Source organism: Myxocyprinus asiaticus, chromosome 33 (genome assembly GCF_019703515.2).
Source record: "Myxocyprinus asiaticus isolate MX2 ecotype Aquarium Trade chromosome 33, UBuf_Myxa_2, whole genome shotgun sequence".
Lineage (NCBI taxonomy): Eukaryota > Metazoa > Chordata > Actinopteri > Cypriniformes > Catostomidae > Myxocyprinus > Myxocyprinus asiaticus.
Genome location: NC_059376.1, coordinates 17,047,257 through 17,069,343, shown reverse-complemented (window position 1 = coordinate 17,069,343; position 22,087 = coordinate 17,047,257).

Below are 22,087 nucleotides of genomic sequence, written 5' to 3'. Positions count from 1 at the left end.
AAAAACATCGAATGAATGCTAAGCTCAGTGATATGCCTCTACCTACGTAGACTATATAGTTTCTATTTAGCATTCATCAAATGCCTCTGATGACATACTGTCCAGCATTCCTCTCTGTCAAACAAATAGATTAATGACTTCAGTTTAAATGCATGTTCTGACCTACTGCTCTTCACCAGACGGCCATCAATAAAATGCGTGTGTCATTAAGTGAGTAGCGACCAAACCACTGAAAATGCCGTAAGTAAAAACATATTATTATGATCTCAGATTAAGGATATATTTTGTCTTGGCTGGTGGGGCCTGTTTTTTATATTAATAGACTATGGAGGTTTCCTGCAGGGATACTGCAGAAACATGCGCAGTTTACAAAAACCTCATGAAGGCAAAAAAGCAGTGCCTGTATGTTGCTTAACATTAGAAAATAAAACCAATTATGCTTCTCCTTTAATAAGGCTACACAAATATTAAGTTATACACAAATTATTATTATTATTTGCATAGCCAGTGGGCTGCAAATAATCACACTGGACACAAAACTATTTTGGGGGTGGGGTTTATCTGATGGCTGTTGGGGGTGGGGTTTATCTGATATGAAATACAGTAGAGGCTAATGTTAAAATAAAATACAAACAGGGCATTAGCCTACCCACATGCCCCAAAACATACTTAATACATGCGTAGACATGCTTAAACACTCACAGCATTTTATGCATTTAACACATGCTTAAATCACTCAAAGCATTTTATGCATTTTTAACCAGGCTTTAAGGACATGTACAACAGTTTAAAACAATAAATTATTCATTACATACGTTCTCATTACACATGTTCACTTATTCACTAAAACGGAAAAAACTCTGGGCAATAAATCATTAACAAGATATTATTAATACAAAATGTACATGCACTCCCTAGTCCTCAAATGTGTGGAAAACATAGTCAAACTCCACACATGCAATCCATGTGCATCCTTCAAAAAAATATAACAAAACAAACACTCAATTTTAACTTATGACTCTTGTGAACACATATTTTATGTAATTTATCAGAATTTTGTGTGAAATTTGATATTTACCCAAAGAATTATCATCCGATGAACACAACCGGAAGCTTTCTTGCACAGTGCATATTCTCACGTCTCCAACGTGAGAGTGTGCTGGAAAGCATGTGCCACAAAACTCTGGTTGTCACGAAACTCCGGTCTTAAAGGGGCCACGTCTAATTTATGACTAGAGTTAAGTTACATTAAATTTCTCCACTTGTCTACATTTAAGTTTATTCTTGTTTGGAAAGTCACATAATTACATATTGTGCACAAATAAATAAACTTTCTTAAGATAAAGCAACATAGGCACATTATTTCAATAATTTTAATACAGCATGCATATTCACCTTAATGTATATTAATCTTTCTTAAAACACACACATACACACTCACACACACACAGTATATATGGTACACACACACACGCGCGCGCGCGCACACACACACACACACACACATATATATATATATATATACTCTCAATGGACACTTTAGTAGGTACACATGTACAGCTACATATTCATGCGATTATCTAATCAGCCAATCGTTTGGCAGCGGTGTAATGTATAAAATCATGTGTATAGAGAATGGTGCGAAAAACAAAAAAACAACCAGCAAGTGGCAGTTCTGTGGACAAAAATGCCTTATTGGTCAGAGAGGTCAACAGAGAATGTCCAGACTGGTTCGAGCTGACAGAAAGGCTAAGGTAACTAAAATAACAGCAGAAATCCAGATTTGTCAGACCAGGCGATGTTTTTCCAATCATCAGTTTTGGTGAGCCTTTGCCCACTTCATCCTCAGTTTCCTGTTCTAAGCTGACAGTAGTGGTACTCGGAGGGGTCTCCTGCTGCTGTAGCCCAACCGTTTCAGTGTTCGACGTGTTGTATGTTCAGAAATGCTATTCTGCATAGCACTGTTGTAACATGTGGTTATTTGGGTTACTTGTCACCTTACTGTCAGCTTAGACCTGTCTGGCCATTCTCCTCTGACCTCTATTAACAAGCCATTTTTGCCCACAGAACTGCAGCTCGCTGGATGTTTTTTGTTTTTCGCACCATTCTCTTTACACTCTAAAGGGAGTTGTGCGTGAAAATCCCAGGAGATCAGCAGTTACAGAAATACTCAAACAAGCCCGTCTGGCACCAACAATCATGCCACGATCTAAATATCTGAGATCACATTTTTTCCCCATTCTGATGGTTGATGTGAACATTAACTGAAGCTCCTGACACATATCTGCATGATTTTATACATTACACTGCTGCAACATGATTGGCTGATTAGATAATCACATGAATAAGTAGATGTATAGGTTTACCTAATAAAGTCCTGTATTAAAGTTATTTCCATATCAAATCCAGATACAGAGCTATTTAACAAAAGTCATTTGTAGTCTATTATGGTGGAATTCTCATCAAAGTTCAACAAGTTTGCAATATAACTCATGCGCAAATACATAGTTATTCTGTACAAATTTTAATGAGAAGTTACGGCTTACAGGTAACAAAGACTTACAGGTTTAACAAAGAAAAATCGAACTCTTTCCAAGAACCCCCTGGATGTGCTTACGTAAGTAACTCCTTGGGTGGGAATCACTGACAGTCTTACAAAAATGGATTTTACATTTAACAAGAAAACAAAATGTTGTGGTCTGATGGACAATAATCGAAGTAGACAATAGTACAGAATGAAGTACATGATTGAACTTTGAAGAAACAGAAAATGCTGTCATTCTATGCTTTATTTAAGATGCAGTATGTATGATCCGTGCATTTCTGATCACTCCAGTTCTGTTAAGGGACCTTTCTAGAAAATGTTCAATGAAGGAAAATACTGAAGAATGTGGCCAATAACTGCAATGAAAGATGTACTTGTTTGAGAGTTGAATAGGACACAGCATAACATGAGATTTATGCAGGCACAGGTTGGGTCAATATTCTGTACATCAGCATGATTTTGCAGTTTTTTTCATTTTAATCCTGGGCTCTAGGTTTTATATATATAAATTTACTTACTGAAACATCTCAAACTTTCTCTACCTCTGACCCTAACCCAACCAAGCTTTCTGCATGTGTTTGTGTGTTTGTGTGAAATGTGAAGCATGACTGGCTCCACTGAGACAATACTAGCTGTGCAATGAGTTGATGATTTATGTGCGAGCTGCAGCCTCTCATGCAAAAGCACTAGCAGCGAACAGCTTTAGGACAGGTCTATACAGGGGAGTGTGTTTATTTCTGTGTCTCTGTACCTCTGTGCGTGTGCATGTACATGTAAGCATAAAACCAAAATCTAGATCTACTTGGATGGAATCTCACATGCCTTGACAGTGCTGAGTTCCTTACCCTCGCAAAGGAGTAATTTTTAACTTTATTGACAAATTCACTATAAAATAGAAGGTCTAGTTGTCAATCTTCACAGTAGGTTTATTTGAGTTTAAATTAAATGTATATAAGTTGAAAGTCAATTTACTTAGGCACATACGTACCTCGTCTGCAAAAAGCTATTTTAAATTTCCACAGTTATTTGCCTGGAAAAAAGATATAGTTCACTAAACACATGTTGACCTTTTGTGACAACATAACCAATAACTCAGAAATTGCTTACTTATAGTTGACCCCTGATGAGAATTTTAACACTGCAAAAAAAATAAAGAAATATAATAATAATAATAATTATTATTATTATAATATATATATATATATATATATAATTACACACATCAGCTTTAAGACTTTAAAGCTTTTAAGTCTCTGAAAACAATATAGAAAAGTCCTGGTTACTTTCGTAACCTCCATTCCCTGATGGAGGGAACGAGACGTTGTGTCGATGTAGTGACACTAGGGGTCACTCTTGAGAGCCCCAAACACCTCTGCTTTTTTGAAAAAAGTCCAATGAGAATTGGCGAGTGGAATCTGCATGCCACTCCCCCGGACATACGGGTATAAAAGGAGCTGGCATGCAACCACTCATTCAGGAGCTGAGACCAGGTCCCGGCCATTTCAGCGGGTAGTTCAGCGTTGTGGCAAGAGGGACACAATGTCTCGTTCCCTCCATCAGGGAACGGAACTTACGAAAGTAACCAGGACGTTCCCTATCTGTCACTCACTCGACATTGTGTCAATGTAGTGACACTAGGTGTCCCTATACAAAATGCCACAACTAGCTGAAATGTGTTGCGTGAACTGGCGGTGCGTGACGGGCAGACTGCTGTGTGCCTCATAGGCAGCGCACCAGGCCATCACGTAACCTCCCCCAACGCTCTGATAAGCGTCGAATGGTCCATCAGGATCAAGTTGACTGCCCAACTATAGTGACAGGATAGCCCAGCCGAGGCCTCTTTTCCCTCTATTTTCTCCCCAAAAAGAGTGGAATTTGTTAACTGACTGGGAGCCATAAGTGTCTGCATCGGAGGGTGTCCCTCCCAAGGGAAAGACACCGCGGAGACCACACCCCACCCAAAAAGGAAGGGGGGGGGGTTGAGTGGAATAAGTCACACGGTCTTGCCGAGTCTTGTCGGAAGTATGTCATGTGGAGAGGTCCCATGGTAGGTCCTACCCGAAGGGGGAGGAGTTTCTACAGAGCATGGCAACTGGGGGCAGAGGGGCCTCTGCCCAAGGAAGAAGCAGTTTGCCATCAGGGAAACAATTTTGCGGAAGATATCACATGGGATCGCCTTCGGTGAACCAGCACATGTGGAGCACCTACCTCAGTACAGGGGCTCATTAGCACACGTACTGGGCCGATCAGCAAGTTTCTCCACAAACTCAGCTGCAAGAGGGATAAGGAGGAAAGTCATCCAGGGATCGCAGTCTGTGAACACGACTGGCAGTCAAGAGCACACATCTTTACCTCAAGGGAGGGGAAAGGCGCTATGTGCAAGCGGTACACCCGGCCAGTTGTCCCAGAACTTACCTGCTCGTGCCTGCCAATACACGGGACGAGACCGGCTCAACGCGGAGATTGTAGAACCTCGCAAAGGTTTTGGGTGTTGCCCAGCCCACTGCTCTGAAGATGTTTGCCAAAGAGGTGCCACTGTCCAGGGCCCAGGAGGCCGCCACACTCCTGGTGGAGTGGTCTCGTAACCCCGCAGGGGGTGGCATGTCCTGAGCCTGATATGCCATCGTGATGGTTTCAATGACCCAGTGGGCGATCCTCTGTTTGGAGACAGTGCTTCCTTTCCGCTGTCCACCAAAGCAAACAAAGTGCTGCTCAGAGCTTCTAAGGCTCTGCATGCGATCCAAAATGTAAAGCTCGCACCGGACACAGCAACGCCAAGGCTGGGTCTGCCTCCTCCTGCGGCAGCGCTTGCAGGTTCACCACCTGATCCCTAAAAGGAGTCATGGGAACCTTGGGCACATAGCCTGGTCAGGGTCTCAGGATCACGTGAGAGTAACCCGGACCGAACTCCAGGCACAATTCTCTGACAGAGAATGCCTGCAGTTCCCCTACCCTTTTGATGGAAGTGAGCGCAGTCAGGAGGGCAGTCTTCAAAGAGAGTGCCTTAAGCTCAGCTGACACCAAGGGCTCAAAGGGAGCTCCCTGTAGACCCTGAAGGACTACGGAGAGGTCCCATGAGGGGACGAGGTGTGGTCTGGAGGGATTCAACCTCCTAGTGCATCTCAGAAACCTGATGATCAAGTCGTGCTTCCCCAAATACTTACCATCTTCTGGATTGTGATGTGCCAAAATAGCGGCTACATACACCTTCAGGGTGGAGGGGGACAGCCGCCCCTCCAGCCTCTCCTGCAGGAAGTAAAGCACTGATCCGACTGCGCATCTCTGGGGGTCTTCGCGTCGGGAAGAACACCACTTAGCGAACAGACACCACTTCAAGGCATACAGGCGCCTTGTAGAAGGAGCCCTAGCCTGAGTGATCGTGTCTACCACTGCGGGTGGTAGGCCACTTAGGTCTTCCACGTCCCGTCCAGGGGCCAGACATGGAGATTCCAGAGGTCTGGTCGTGGGTGCCAGATGGTGCCCCGTCCCTGAGAAAGAGGGTCCTTCCTCAGGGGACTTCGCCGGGGCGGCTGTCACAAGGAGCGTGAGATCCGAGAACCATGTCTGGGTGGGCCAGCAGGGTGCTACTAGGATAATCTGCTCCTCGTCCTCCCTGACCTCCATCAGGGACTGAGGTTACGAAAGTAACCATGACGTTACATTTAAAGGGAGAGTTCACCAAAAAGAAAACAGAATAGGAGATGATAGACAGAATGTTAGGGAATGAGAAATGCAGTCACCATTCAATTTCATGGTATTAAAAAGATGCAATAAAATTATGTGGTCAATCCCTAACATTCTGTCTCATTTTGTGTTCCATGAAAGAAAGAATGACAAAAGTAATATGAGGGTTTTTGAATAAAATGAGGGTAAGTAAATGATGATTTTTGGTTGATTTATCACTTCAAAGACTGTTAAAAGGTATGAATTAAAGTTATAAATACATTTTACTGGTGTAACATTCAAGTGCCTTCTATTTGTAATAAATATGCATATCTTGCCCTGGAAATGAAAGATAGATCGAACATTTTTACAACAAGAAAAGACGTCGTTTTTACAGGTCTACAATACTCTCATGGTGCATTTGAACTTGAGGTGACCTTTTTGATTCCAGGTTTGTTGGATGGCAGAGCATGGGGTGTCTTTCAAAGTAAAAAAAAAAAAAAAAAAGCAGTTTGTGTCTGTCAGAGGTGATGGATACCAGCAGTGGAAAGCAAAGAGCTGGCTGCATGAAGGACTCAGACTGAAGGAGAATGAATGTCTTTATATAGATTCTCTTCAATTGGAGCCCCAGACTCACAAGAGGAATGGGAGGGAGAAGTTGATGCTATTACGAATTGAGACCATTTTTCTTAAAAAACCAATGCGATGTCCTCAAATCCACTATTTGTATGTTTTTCATCATAATCAGTTAGGTGCTTTTAATACAGGTGGGTAATATTTCAGAGGTCACTCAATTAGTAAGGATTAGTTCACCCAAACATCAAAAATATTTTACTATTTACTCACCCTCATGTTGCTCCAAATCAGTATCAACTTTGTTTGCTTTTTCATTGAACACAAAATGAAGATTTTTAAAGATCATATTATTCGCTTTTTTATGCATTTACAAAGATTTGAGACTGAGGCATTCAAGCTTCAAAAAGGAATGCACCATCAAAGTCACAGCTACACTGATCAGTCACAACATTAAAACCACTGACAGGTGAAGTGAATAACATTTATTATCTCGTTACAATGGCCCCTGTCAAGAGGTGGGATATATTAGGCAGCAAGTGAACAGTCAGTTCTTGAATTTCATGTGTTGGAAGCAGGAAAAATAGGCAAGCGTAAGGATCTGACCGACTTTGACAAGGGCCAAATTGTGATGGCTAGAAGACTGGGTCAGAGCATCTCTAAAATGGCAGGTCTTGTGGGATATTCCTGGTATGCAGCAGTTAGTACCTACCAAAAGTGGTCCAAGGAAGGACAACCGGTGAACCGGCAACAGGGTCATGGGCGCCCAAGGCTTATTGGTGTGTGTGGGGAGTTAAGGTTAGCACGTCTGGTCATGATAGAAAGGTGTCAGAACACCGTGCATCGCAGCTTGCTGCGTATGGGGCTGCGTGGCCGCAGACTGGTCAGAGTTCCCGTGCTGATCCCTGTCTACTGACAAAAGTGCCTACAATGGGCACGTGAGCATCAAAACTGGACCATGGAGCAATGGAAGTAGGTGGCCTGGCCTGATGAATCACGTTTTCTTTTAGGACGGCCGGGTGCATGTGCGTCATTTATCTGGGGAAGAGATGGCAGCAGGAGGCATCATGGGAAGAAGGCAGGCCGGCGGAGACAGTGTGATGCTCTGGGCAATGTTCTGCTGGGAAACCGTGGGTCCTGGCATTCATGTGGATCTTTCTTTGACACGTACCACCTACCTAAAGATTGTTGCAGATCACATACATCCCTTCATTTCAACAGTATTCCCTGATGGCAGTAGCCTCTTTCAGCAGGATAATGAGCCCTGCCACACTGCAAAAATTGTTCAGGAATGGTTTGAGGAACATGACAAAGAGCCTCCAAATTCCCCAGATCTCAATCCAATTGAGCATCAATGGGATGTGCTGGACAACAAGTCCGATCCATGGAGGCCCCACCTCGCAACTTACAGGACTTCAAGGATCTGCAGCTAACGTCTTGGTGCCAGATACTACAGGACACCTTCAATGTCTGATGGAGTCCATCCCCCGATGGGTCAGAGCAGTTTTGGCGGCATGAGGGAGACCTACACGATATTAGGCAGGTGGTTTTAATGTTATGGCTGATCATGTTTATACTGTATATATTTGGCCCCATTTACACCTAGCATTTAGCATGCGTTTCATATCAGAATAGAATCTAGTTATTCTTTAGCTGGATTGCATTAACACCTTGCGGTCAAATGCACCTCCAGTGTGATCAGATAGAGGTCCAATCAAAGTCATCCGTGCAAACATGAAAAACACTTCTTACATGTTACATCTGAGACTGTGGTAACTAAAAATTCTCGCCCTTTTGCGAATTTTTAAAACATTGATGGATAATTCAAATGCTTTCCATCACTTTACAAGTAAGGTTTTGTTTTATTTTTTTATTTTTTTTATCAGTTAACATTTTTTTTTTTGGTGGCCACCAAAACTAAATTGAATGAAATGTATTTAGTTTTTGGTGATTTGTAAGAGCTAAATATGCTTCTCATTGAAATGCATGAGTGGCGCCTGGTTTCACCTGTGTCTTGCGTGAACCACATTCTGATTAGAAAACAGGAGAGAGGCACGAGTGAGTAGGGATTTGAGGAGAAAGATGAGATATTCCAAGTGTGTTCCAGTGGAATAATTCATAGGATTTTGTTCATTGTTCTTAGTGAAAAAAATGTTTTTCACTTTGCAATGGCAGAATAAACAGAAAAAAGCAAGAACACACAGTTAACAACTGATGACGTGACAGTGTAGCGTAACCTCATCACATGAACAGTTACTTATGTAGTCTTATCCAGATAACAAAAACACAGTTGCATTAACCTTTGTGACTGGATCATTAAGTAAGTGAGTTGAACTTGAGAACCGGATCAATCTGGTTCGTGATCAAATCATTCAGACCGGTTTTGTGAACTGGATTAACTTCAAATCATTGAACAGATCTGACTCAAAATAATGATTTGTTCATGAATTGTACATCAATATTTCTCTAATGAATTATCATTAATGAACCAGAGAGCAAGAGTGAATGCTAAGATTTTCATTGAATATTTTACCCCAAACATTTTAATTCTCTCATTATTTACCCTTATGCCGTGTCAAACTCATATGAATTTTTTCTTCTGCGGAACACAAAGGACATAAAGTCAGCATAAAGGTAATCCATATGACTCTACTGGTTTAATCCATTAATACTGAAGCAATACAACCAGTTTTGGGTGAGAAACGGACCAAAATATGATTTGGGTGAGAAACGGACCAAACTCCTTTTTTGCTTTTTTGAGTAAACTATTCCTTTAATTTTCAGAAGTAATCGGTTCACCACACAAAGCTATGGAATCAGAATCAGAATCAGCTTTATTGCCAAGTATGCTTACACATACAAGGGATTTGTCTTGGTGACAGGAGCTTCCAGTGCACAACAATACAAAACAGCAACAAGACATAGATAATAATAAAAATAATTGAAAATTGAATAAAAAAAAAAAAAAATAAAAATTGAATAGAAAATAAAGTACATGACATTGAATAAAGTCGTTTGGATCAATTTTATGATACTTTTATGGTGTTTTGCATCCTTTTTGAAGCTTGACAGCCACAGTCCTCATTCTCCGTAATTGCATGAAAAAGAATTACCAGTACAGTTTTATACAGTAAATCCTCTTTTTGTGTTCAAGCGAAGAAAGGAAGTCATATGGGTTTGGAATGACATGAGGGTAAGTAAATAATGTGAATCATTGAAAAGGTGAATAGGTATTTATCTCTTTTAAACCCATTCAAGGATAAGTGTCACATCATCACAGAGTTGATCTCAGTTTCACACACATAGTTTCACACCTCACAGCACACACACACACACACACACACACACACACACACTTATAGTGCTGAAATCAATCATATTTAAAGGTCAGTTACAGTATGGCCATCACCAGCTTGCCTAATGGTGTCCTAATGGAGAATAGCTCATGAAACATGAGACCCTTTCACAAAGGAAGTATATGCATACCTCAAACACTTTAAACTTGGAAAACTGTGTAATCAATACTGTATATCGCAGTGCACTCATTCATCTATCAATGCATCTATCATCCATTCATCTATCCATTGCAGTACTGATATCCAAGCGTTACAACAGAATTAAAACAATAAAACAAATTATATGGAATTAAACATTATTTGCTGTTGAAATGCAATATTATATAGGAGTGTTATTATGTAGGTAAAATAAAGATTTTTATTATATATATATATATATATATATATATATATATATATATATATATATATATATATATATATATATATATATATATATATTATTATTATTATTATTATTATTATTATTATTATTATTATTTATTTAAAAAAAAAAGAAAAAAGAGAGAGTTACTATGTTAAATTGCTATTACATAGAGATAGCACCAAAAATATACTGTTTTTATTTTTTATTACTACTGTAAGTTACTGAACGGATAAGGGTTTAAATATCTTTTTTCATTATCATACTTTTCTGCGATTATTGGAATAGTTGACAAATGTTTTTTGTTTTTTTTTTTAAATGCCATTATTTGCTGTCATTATTAGTGTAGTTATTAATTCATTGTGAAACCAAAAAGAACCATTCACATTTGATGTTGTGGACATTCAGTCAGTTTTGTAAGTACCATATTTGATTTATGCTATGGAAGAGAGCAAGATGTTAAAATAATGACTTAAATGCAGGTTTGCATCTACATAAGGGTGAGTAAGAACATAATTTTATGGTGCAAGAAAGTGAGGGGAAAAGTTAAATCAGTAAGTAACAATTACAAATCAGATTATTTTGCTCTCTCACTCTCTCTCTCTCTCTCTGTCTCCTTCTTTTCCTAACTCCAGAGAATGCTGAGCTGCAGAGATAACAGCAGCTGCAGGAGGAGAAAATCAGCTTCAAAGAGCTCAGCGTCTTTTCATCTCCCCCAAACACTTCAGATGAGCAGCAGAGAGAGGGAGGAATGAAACATAACCTTGATCAAAATGATGCATGTTCAACCGGTGCAATTTTGTTTGTGTATGTGTGCCCTGCATTGCAAAACGAGTTCCATGTTAATGTTTTCAGAGTAACATTTTAAATAATTTCAATGACAGTTATGATGATGTTGATGTTTATTATAATTTGATTGATATAGATTGGCCAGTCCCTGAAGGGATACCTCATAATTTTTAGGGAGATAAGACTGTTTCATATAACTGTTGAAATAAGTGGAAGTGCAGAACAAACTCAAATGCTTTTTCTTAGGATTATCTAAAAGCCAACGACTATTGCAAGACTTGCTGTTGCAAGCGGAACATTGTTTGAGGGACATTGGGACTGTGATCTTCATAGAATTTGTAGGTATTCATTCGTAAAGAGAGCATCTAGCACACATACATATGTGTTTGTTTAGATAGACACTGAAATGTATAATATCAATATATTGACAGTTAACAATTTAAAAATATAACAGTTTCATTCTCTTCTGTGTAATTTCTAAAGACTGGTCGGAACTGTTGTGACAGCGCACATGCACAAATCAATAAATGAGTGAAAAACATTAATGTGTTACAGCGAAACATTGACATTGTTACACTTATATTTTATTTTTATATTTTAGCCAATCGGCTCCAATGGTGCAAGTTGATAGGTTTTTTGACTTACACTGTAAAAGCTGATGCACTGTTAACTAAGTAAAAACACTTTCATCTCACATAATTTTTCCTAACCTGTTGACATTAGTCAATATGATTACGTTTTTTTCTACTTTGTAAGATGCAACTGATTCTTTCACATTATAATTAAGTTTACTGAACTTAATTATTGGTATTACTCTGAAGCAGTGGAAATGAGGATCTCTTCCGTTTTTGAGCATGTGCAGGAGCAGCCTGTTCAACACGCAGCCACACGCGTTCAAAAGCAACTTCGCTTCATTGAATGGTCTGGGATTGCATTCACGAATTTCCATTTTGTGTGGGTCAAACGGTGATAAGTTTTACACCAACTTCATCAGTACATAAATATATAAAGGAAAACGTCTTGGTTACTTTCGTAACCTCCATTACCTGATGGAGGGAACGAGATGTTGTGTCGATGTAGTGACACTAGGGGTCACTCTTGGGAGCCCCAAGCACCTCTGATCTTTGAGAAAAGACCAATGGGAATTGGTGAATGGAATTTGCATGCCACTGCCCTGGACATTCGGGTATAAAAGGAGGTGGCTCGCAACCACTCATTCAGGTTTTGTGCTGAGGAGCCGAGATAAGATCCCAGCCATTTCAGCGGGTAGTTCAGTGTTGTGGCAGGAGGGACACAACATTTCATTCCCTCCATCAGGGAACGGAGGTTACGAAAGTAAACAAGACATTCCCTATCTGTCACTCACTCAACGTTGTGTCGATGTAGTGACACTAGGGGTCCCTATACGAAACGCCTCAACAAGCTGAACTATGTTACATGGACTGGCAGTGCGAGACTGGCAGGTCATTGCGTGCCTCATAGCCAGCGCACCTGGCCATCACGTAACCTCCCCCAGTGCTCCTACAAGCATCGTACGGTCCCCTGCACCTCTGGGACAAGTCGACTGCCTAAAAATGGGGACAGGCTGCCGTGGCCTCTTATCTTTTTTTTTTCTCCCCAAAAAAGAATGGAAGTCTTGTTCATCTGGGGGCCATTAACTGTCCACATCAGGGAGGTGTCCCTTCCCAAGGGGAAGACACTGCGGAGACCACACCCTACCCAAAGGGGAGGTAATTGTGTGGAAATACGTCACATGGTCTTACCGAGTTTGTCGGCAGTGTCACACGTGGAGAAGTCCCCGTGGTAGGTCCTACCCAAAGGGGAGGAGCTCTATAACACGGCGACCGGTGGCAGAGGGAACTCTGCCCAAGGAAGACACGGGTTTACCAACGGGGAAACCATCTTGTGGAAGATACATCACACAGGGTTACATACAAGCAACCGGCACATATGGAGCACCTACCCCAGCACAGGGCCTATTAGCACATATGCTGGGCTGGTTCTCCACCAACTCGCCTGCCACAGGGCTAAGGAGGAAGGACATCCAGTGTCCACGACGTCGTGAACATGGCTGGGGGGTAAAAGCACACGTCTCCACCTCCAGGAGGGGGAATGCGCTATGCACAAACAGTACACCCGGCCAGTTATCCTGCAAACTTACCTGTTTGTACCTGACAACAAACGGTAGGCTCCGTAGGACCACGGAGAGATCCCATGAGGGAATGAGGTGCGGTCTGGGAGGGTTCAGCCTCCTCACACCTCTAAGGAACCTTATGATCAGGTCGTGCTTCCCAAGAGACTTACCATCAACTGCATCATGGTGCGCTGATATAGCGGCCACGTACACCTTCAAGGTGCACAAGTGCACCGCAACCTCCTTATCCACCTGGGGAATCACTGAGTACCCCCTGGCAACTCAACTGTTGAGGGTAATGAGAGCGGAGGAGCTCAGATATCAGGTCCGGGCAGTAAAAGGTGCCTGCCATGACTTCGTGAGCTCCTCATGCACCTCCAGGAAAAAAGGGACAGGGACGGGGCGCTCTGCACCCAGGAACCAATCATCAAGCCACGAGGGTTCAGGGCGGGGCGGAGGGGTCCACTCCAGCCCGATACTCGCAGCCGCCCGGGCAAGCATGTCTGTCAAATCTCCATGTTGGCCTACGACGGGGCAAGCGCACCCAAAGGTGGGAGACCCGTCGAGTCTTCGGCATCAGACTGAACCAGCCCGCTCTCCGATGCTGCAATCAAGAGCTCATCCACTTCGCGAGCCCCAAATATGATCGCGAACTCACCATGAGACAAGCCGGCGAACTCATCGCAGAACTCGACTGGGGCAAACCAGGGTGCTGGGGAATGGGAGGTCCGTGGGGGTTACCCGGCAGAGCGGCTCCCATTGGAATCCCCAAATCGCTCCCAGTGCTAACCGATGTGGCCTCAAACCCATAGGAAGAAGGACCGCGGCAGGGAGCCTCTGGGGTGGCTTTCCCTCTGAGGAAGGAAAACCGCGACCGCAACATTGCCATGGTCATGTTCTCACAGTGAGAACCTGAATGAGTGGTTGCGAGCCAGCTCCTTTTATACCCGTATGTCCGGGGGAGTGGCATGAAAATTCCACTCGCCAATTCCCATTGGCCTTTTCTCAAAGATCAGAGGTGTTTGGGGCTCCCAAGAGTGACCCCTAGTGTACCTACATTGACACAAAGTCAAGTGAGTGACAGATAGGGAACTGCAGTATATTAAATGAATAATGTGCAGTCAGTTGATCGTTCTCACAAAATATACTCCAACTGGGTGATTAGGCCCCGGACATGAAGTGAAACGATCTTGTTTTACTATAAAGATATTGGAGCATGATTTTTGTAAAGCCGTTGGGTGCTTTAAGATAATTCGCTTTTCAGTAGTGAAGCTATTTTCTTGATTTGGTTGAGGCATAGCATTGACAAAAGCTACACCGCTACATCATGTTGTGAAACCGGTGTTTACTGTCGCCATCAGTTTTGATTCAGAAATAAAGATGTCCAATTCACAATTGAATCATTCAAGTCAGTTCTTTATAATGAATAGGTCACACGTGACAGCAAAGCACTCTGAATCGGTTCGCGATTCAATCTGAGTGAGTCAGAAAGCTCACGCTCGCGCTGTTGAATCATTTGAAGCATTTTCTCACTGCCAGCACACTAACAAAAAGTTATCTGAAAAACTATATTGCTGATTGCAGTGGATATTTATCTACTATCAATGGAAACCAAACCTAGAAATGTGTCATAACTTTTGCCAGTGACAAAGAAGCTCTTTATTAAATTCAGCACGTGTACAGCTTGTGAACGATTACTGCAGGTAAAGACATTTCATTGCCAAAAGAGTATCACAACACTTAGTGGCCTTAGAGGTTAACTAATTTTCTGTTGAGAAGTTGGTAGCTTAACTAGCCACATTTTCTTGAGTAGCTTGCCCAACATGGGATAAGAGCTTGACTTGAAGAGGTTTATTTGTGATAAGACCAACTGACTGTACATTTATACCACTTATTTCACAGCTATTTACCAAAGAAATAAAATTATGCTTTGTTTTGAGTGAACATTATTTTATTATGTGAGAATACATAGTGCAGAGTGATATGAGAGACTTATAATAGAGACATATAAGTTAATTGGTCAATGACGAATTGTCAACATATTGAACTTGGTTTGTCCCTTGCATGATTTGGTTGGTTTATTTCTTCAGATTTCCGAAGAATTCCAAAGAGTTGCATCTAAAATATCTACAGCAGCTTTTCATTGGGTCATTGGACCACCATACTCCACGTTTATTGACATTTTCCAAATCCAAAAAGGGAATGCTTGACAAAACACTCTCAACTTTCTACACCAGGTTAATTCAAAGGTAGGTGAAATATTTTATGAATATTAACATTTTATTTCTACTAATTGAATTTATAGACTTATTTTACCTAATAAATGTTTGAAGCTGTCCGTACACATTTGTGAGTTGTAAATATATATTCTGCCATAAGTTCAACCAAAGTCATCTGTCACAGGCTCTTTATTACTCCCTATGGTTAATTTATAAAGCTAATGTGTTACTGTATCTCCATTTAACAGACACAGGATGTCGCTGCAATGCAAACTGTTGTGGTTCGTGTTCTTCCCATTATCCTTGGCGAAGAAGACTCAGCATTCTTTCTACTGCATTTTGTAAGTGTATATAATTTTGTTGGATATAATATCTGAATATATTGATTTGTTTAAAACCAAAGTCAGATTTATTGTCATTCTTAAAGGAATGGTTCACCCAAAAATTTAAATCTCTCATTATTCACTTACCCTGATGCCATCCCAGATGTGTATGACTGTCTTTCTATGGCAGAACACAAATGAAGATTTTTAGAAGAAGATAGAGCTCTGTCAGGTCCTTATAATGCAAGTAAACAGGTTCCAGCACTTTGCCATAACAAAATTCACAAGTAGGCAGAATAAAAGTAATCCACATGACTCCAGTCGATCAATGAGTGAATTCTGAAGCAAATCGATGGGTTTATCTAAGAAATAAGTTGATAATTAAACCCTAACCCTAAACGTTTTTAACTTTAAATCTGCGCTTCCGTCCAGGGCTCTTATGCTGTTTGAAATGGCTGAACTCTCTCGCGTGACATTCGTTCTTCTGTTGTAAATAGGCGCCGCTTCTGAATTCTCACGTGAACTCACAGACGCGCTTGAGACAGCTACCTGATGCATCAATTGCTGGAAGGAAGTGCTTTTTTAAGAGTTAATCACATTTTAATTATCCATTTATTTTTTACACAAACATATCAGTTTGCTTCAGAAGACATTCATTGATTGACTGGAGTCACATGGATTAATTTTATGCAGCCTAAATGTGACTTTTGGACCATCAAAGTGCTGGCACCTGTGTACTTTGTAAGTGTGCATTATAAGGACCTAACAGAGCTCTATCTTCTAAAAATCTTTATTTGTGTTCTGCTGAAGAAAAACAGTCATACACATCTAGGATAGCATCAGGGTAAATGAATAATGAGAGAATTTGAATTTTTTGGTGAACTATTCCTTTAATGCTTTGCAGAGCAGTGGGGGGAAAACAAGATAGGAAACTACAGTGCAGACATAATAAATGTTAAGAAAACTACTACAGTAACCTTACAGACAGTATATGCAGGAAAATCCAGCTTTAGCTGGTAGCTGTGTTTTGGAGCATGGGAGCTGGTCCAAGCTGGTCATGTGCTGGCCCAAGCTGGTTCGTAGCTGGTCGATCAGCTACCATGTTTCAAAAACCAGCTTGACCACCTTGAGCTGTATATATTATATATATTATATATTACTCATACACATATAATTATTGCACAATTGGGTGGAGTTATTGTTGTATTGTGCCGTCTTCACAACTCCATTGCTTTCCTGTAAGATGCAGAGCAGGTTTTTTTTTTCTTTGTTTTTTTCTGACAGATGGTAAGTCCACTCTTGAGGATGCATCTGTAAAACATGATGATGATGTGAGAAGGCAAGCCAGCTCTATTTAGCCTCCTTATGAATCAGTAGGCTTTGTTGTGTGTTCTTTACAAGGAGGAGATTTTATTGAAGTCACTATTTGAAGTCACTGGTAATGCAAAGACATTGATTCTTCTGTTCACATGCAGGACTGTGACAGAGAACTTCACACAGTTGCCTGTGGGAATAGTCATTCCCGAAGAACGTCCAAGGCCAGGACTAGCCCAGTTACACCTCCAGTAGTCTTCCATCACAAAAGTACTCTAAGGAGATGTTTTTCTTGATGGCCTGTCTATAGGCCTGTCATACAGTCGCCGATCCTAGGGTACCAAAACTATCAGAAACATCATGCCGACTTCACGTGTGATCATGTTGTGTGGAACATCATTTTGCAGCTCGCACCACATCAGATTATCGGCTCGCACCCAACGATCGTGGAACTATGAATAAAGCTGGCCCTGATTATGACATGAAAGTTGTTATGAGTGAAATTATTTTGCTATTACAAAGTTTCTCTCTCATTTACTAATTAATGAGATTCTCACTATGGGATTGTTTCTGGGTCATTTGCACTGATACCGTCACAAAGGTTCCTGCAATTTCAGTGCTGACCATTCTTCCGAGGATTTCTAAAGATTTTTAGTCTTTAAAGTTATACATTTTGTAAATGCATATACAAGGCATACTGTTTGCATTTTAGATGCTGTCAATATGTTGATATTATATGTTTCAGTGTCTATCTAAATGTACAAAATTGTTTGTGTACACTTTACGTATGGATACAAATGAGATCATCCTTGCGGGCCAGCTAACAAGATCCATGTCACTCTAAAGCTAAAAATAAAGAAGACAAAACTTCTAATTGAGGCACCACAGCTGTGTTTTAAATCAGCATTGTTCTACTGATCAGCGTCAGATATCCACTCTTGAGAGCTATGGATACATCAGCCGCAAAGTAATCGGAGTTGACATTTAATCAAGGACTTAAAAGTCTGGCCTTCTCTATCTGAAACTGGCATAATTGATTCACCATTCTGGACTGACTAAACTAGATGTTGTGAAAATACCGGATGCCCTTATTCACTCAACCTGTGCCTGACAACTGGACCTGACAAGCAGAGTGACCATTTAAATTTTTTTTAATACATTTACTACCTACATTTAAATGCAGTACTATGATATCTTTTTAATTCATATTATCTTTACAATTATTTATTGTAAATATGATGTCTTCACAAATTTGGATGATGCAGTCTTGAAAGAGAATCTCTTACAGTATATCCGCCATGCGTTTGCTCGATAAATCTTCAAGAGCTGTCTAGGCTTTACAAATCCAATTACAGTGTTGAAGAAAAGAGATTGGATCTGACTGCTGTTGTTAGTCGTGTGAAAGTGATTGCTTTATCAATAATCAATTGAGCAGGAAATCCAGCAAAGTAAGACACAGGAGTGGAAATCTATCTACAGCCAGAGGCGATCCTAGGGACTCTAGGGGCCCTAGGCAAAAAAAAAAAAAAAAAAAAAAAGCGGGCCCTTCTGAATGCCCCTTTAAAAAATAAAAACAATTGAATTAAAAGTGCACTCAGGTCTACTTTTTCACTATTTCACAGCACACAGCATCACCTGACACTTAGCCATAGTACGGGTCATCTGATATTATTAAAGAGATCTGACTGCCTTCTGTTGTTGTGGTGATGCCGCTAGGGATTGATGTGGCCTCTTTCTCTTTATGAGGTGTCGATGTGATGGAAGTCCCTGCTGTTGTGGTACTGCTGATGGCACTGCTGGATTTGTGAAGATCCTCTTGATCATGAGCAGAGCAGGAGGCTGCACTGGAAGTCCATAGTCCACTGTGTGACAATTATTTATTTTTATTTTTATTTTTTTATTTTTTTCCTGGTAGTAAGTGTTATTTCCTAATTGCTTATGCCTCAAAAGTATAGAAAATGGCTATTATTCCCCACAAACTATGCTTTTGTGACCAGGACAGTGATATTTTGAAATGTACCTATTTCCAATGAGAAAACAGGTGAATTTGTGTCTTTTCGTTCACATAAAGTCCGAAAAAAACAACATATGAATCCTTTGGCCACCTTTTCATGAGAAGGGTTAATTCAGTAAACATTACAAATTCTGTACCAGTCAGCACTGTCATGCTGCTCCTTCTCCTCCTTTTACTTTTTTCCTCCTCTGACTCCCAGATTGGTACATAGAACGTCCTATTCATGATTCCTGCATCCTGCTCTTGAATTTGTAGCTAAATGGATGGGGGCCCCTCTAGGGGGGTTTCGAAAGTGCCATTCTAGTCTGCTAAGCATTGCCAATCATTGGTTTCAAGTGTCGTTGCATTGAATTACTGTTATTGCCGCCCGCGGGGAGCCACCAACTTGGGGTCCCAGGCAACTGCCTGGCTTGTCCTGTAGGTCCACCTCTTTCCACAGCAAAAAAAAAAAAAAAAAAAAAAAAAACTTCTGTATTATTGTTTCAGTGCAGTGAGCTTTCATCCTTCAAATTCAATGTCCAGTCTGTCTTCAGTGGAGCAGAGAATTAAACAATGCAGAGTGCCAGAGCCATTTCACTTTCTTTTGGCAAGACCTCAATGCCAGTGACAAGAGCAGTCAGGTGCTGGTGGACTTGGTTATACTTTTCAGAGACGATTTATTATTATTATTATTATTATTATTATTATTATTATTATTTAAATGGATAGTTCACCCAAAAAGGACAATTCTGTAATCATTTACTCATCCTCAGAATGACAGCTTAAGTCACCATTACATTTCATTTTAATCAAAAGTTAGAATGAAAGTGAAAGGTGACTGAGACTGTCAGTCCCTAAAATTCTGCCTAACATTTCCTTTTATGTTCCACAGAAGACAGGTTTGGAAATACATGATGGTGAGTAAATGATGACAGGATATCAATACAGTTCTGCATGCCTAACAAACACTTTCATGTTGATTCCAATTGTTTCATTCTGCAGACCTAAGGAAAATGAAAACAGAAGGGGGCTGGTTGGATGCAAATATACTGGCTGACGCATGCAGTACCAAAAGAAATGTGAGATAGAGAGACTTTTTGAATTAATTTAACATGTGCAGTTCAGTGATAAGGAACATCATTCCTCTAGCTTATTACTTTAGTGTAAACGCCAACCTGTCATTTTGTGTCATAACCCCCCACCCACTCGTTACTACCATCAGGGGTGGACTGGTCATAGGGACAACCGGGACTTTTCCCGGTGGGCCTGCCTTGAAACGGGGCTGAACGAGCGGCGATAAGCTGAAACAGGCCGCAAAATGGCACCGCAATATGCAGAAAATGACAGCGACCAGTCTGGCCATTCTCTGTTGATCTCTCTCATCAACAAAACATTTCCATCCACAGAACTGCCGCTTTCCAGGAAATCAGCAGTTACAGAAATACTCAAACCAGCCCATCTGGCACAAACAATCATGCCACAGTCCAAATCATTGAGATCAAAAATTTTCCCCCATTCTGATGGTTGATGTGAACATTAAATGAAGCTTCTGACCCGTATATGCATTATTTTATGAACTGCTCTGCTGCCACACGATTGGCTGATTAGATAATCGCTTGGATGATTGTTGGTGCCAGATGGGCAGGTTTGAGTATTTCTGTAACTGCTGATCTCCTAGGAATTTACAGTCTCTAGAATTTAATCTGAATGGTGCCAAAAACAAAAAAACATCCAGTGAGGGGCAGTTCTGTGGATGGAAATGCCTTGTTGATGAGAGAGGTCAACAGAGAATGGCCAGACTTGTTAGAACTGACAAAGTCTACAGTAACTCAAATAACCATTCTGTACAATTGTGGTGAAAATATATCATCTCAGAATGCTATTCACTTTCATTACACTTCCATGGACACTTTCATTACAACCCAGTTTTAGGCAGCCAGCAAAGTAACAAATGCTGTATAAAGAAGGTGGTGTTGCCACGATTTGAGAAATCACATCCATATTGCAATTGATTTTTATTAAACCATCATCACTAATGCAGATTTCTTGTAGTAAAGTTGACAAAAAAAGATCTGAATTCAAAGACATTAAAAGAGATTGGTTCTTGTGTGAGAGATTCATCCTAAAAGCAACAATAAAAATAAATAAAAATAAAATAAAATAAACAATTATAGATTTGTAGCCGGTGGGTTGTATATAAACAACACAGATACAAAAATATATTTATCTGACAGCTGTTTTTTATTTAAGAATAAAAAAATAAAATAAATAAATAAATAAATAAAAAAAAACAACAACAACAGTGGTCGATGGCACCATATTGTATCGAAGAAGATAAAAAAGAATAAAGAAAATACAAAAATGAAATACAGAAATGAAACATGGAAATGAAATATGGTTATGAAATATGGTAGAGGCTTATGTCAAAAGAAAATACAAACAAGGCATTAGCTTACCCACAGACTTCAGCATACATCATCTTAATACATGCTTATATCATGCACAGCATTTTATACATTTAACACATGCTTAAACACTCACAGTATTTTATGCATTTAACACATGCTTAAATCACTCAAAGCATTTTATGCATTTCTAATCAGGATTTAAGGGCATGTACAACAGTTTAAATCAATAACATTCTCATTACACACACTCACTTAATTGGAAAACACTCTGGACTATAAATCATTAAAAAAAGATAGATTAATTATAAATTTACATACCTAGTTCTTGCACTCAATGCAGTTAATATTTCAGACTTTGTTTTTTTTTTTATTTTTTTTTTTTTTACTTTTTCACTTTTCCTTTTTT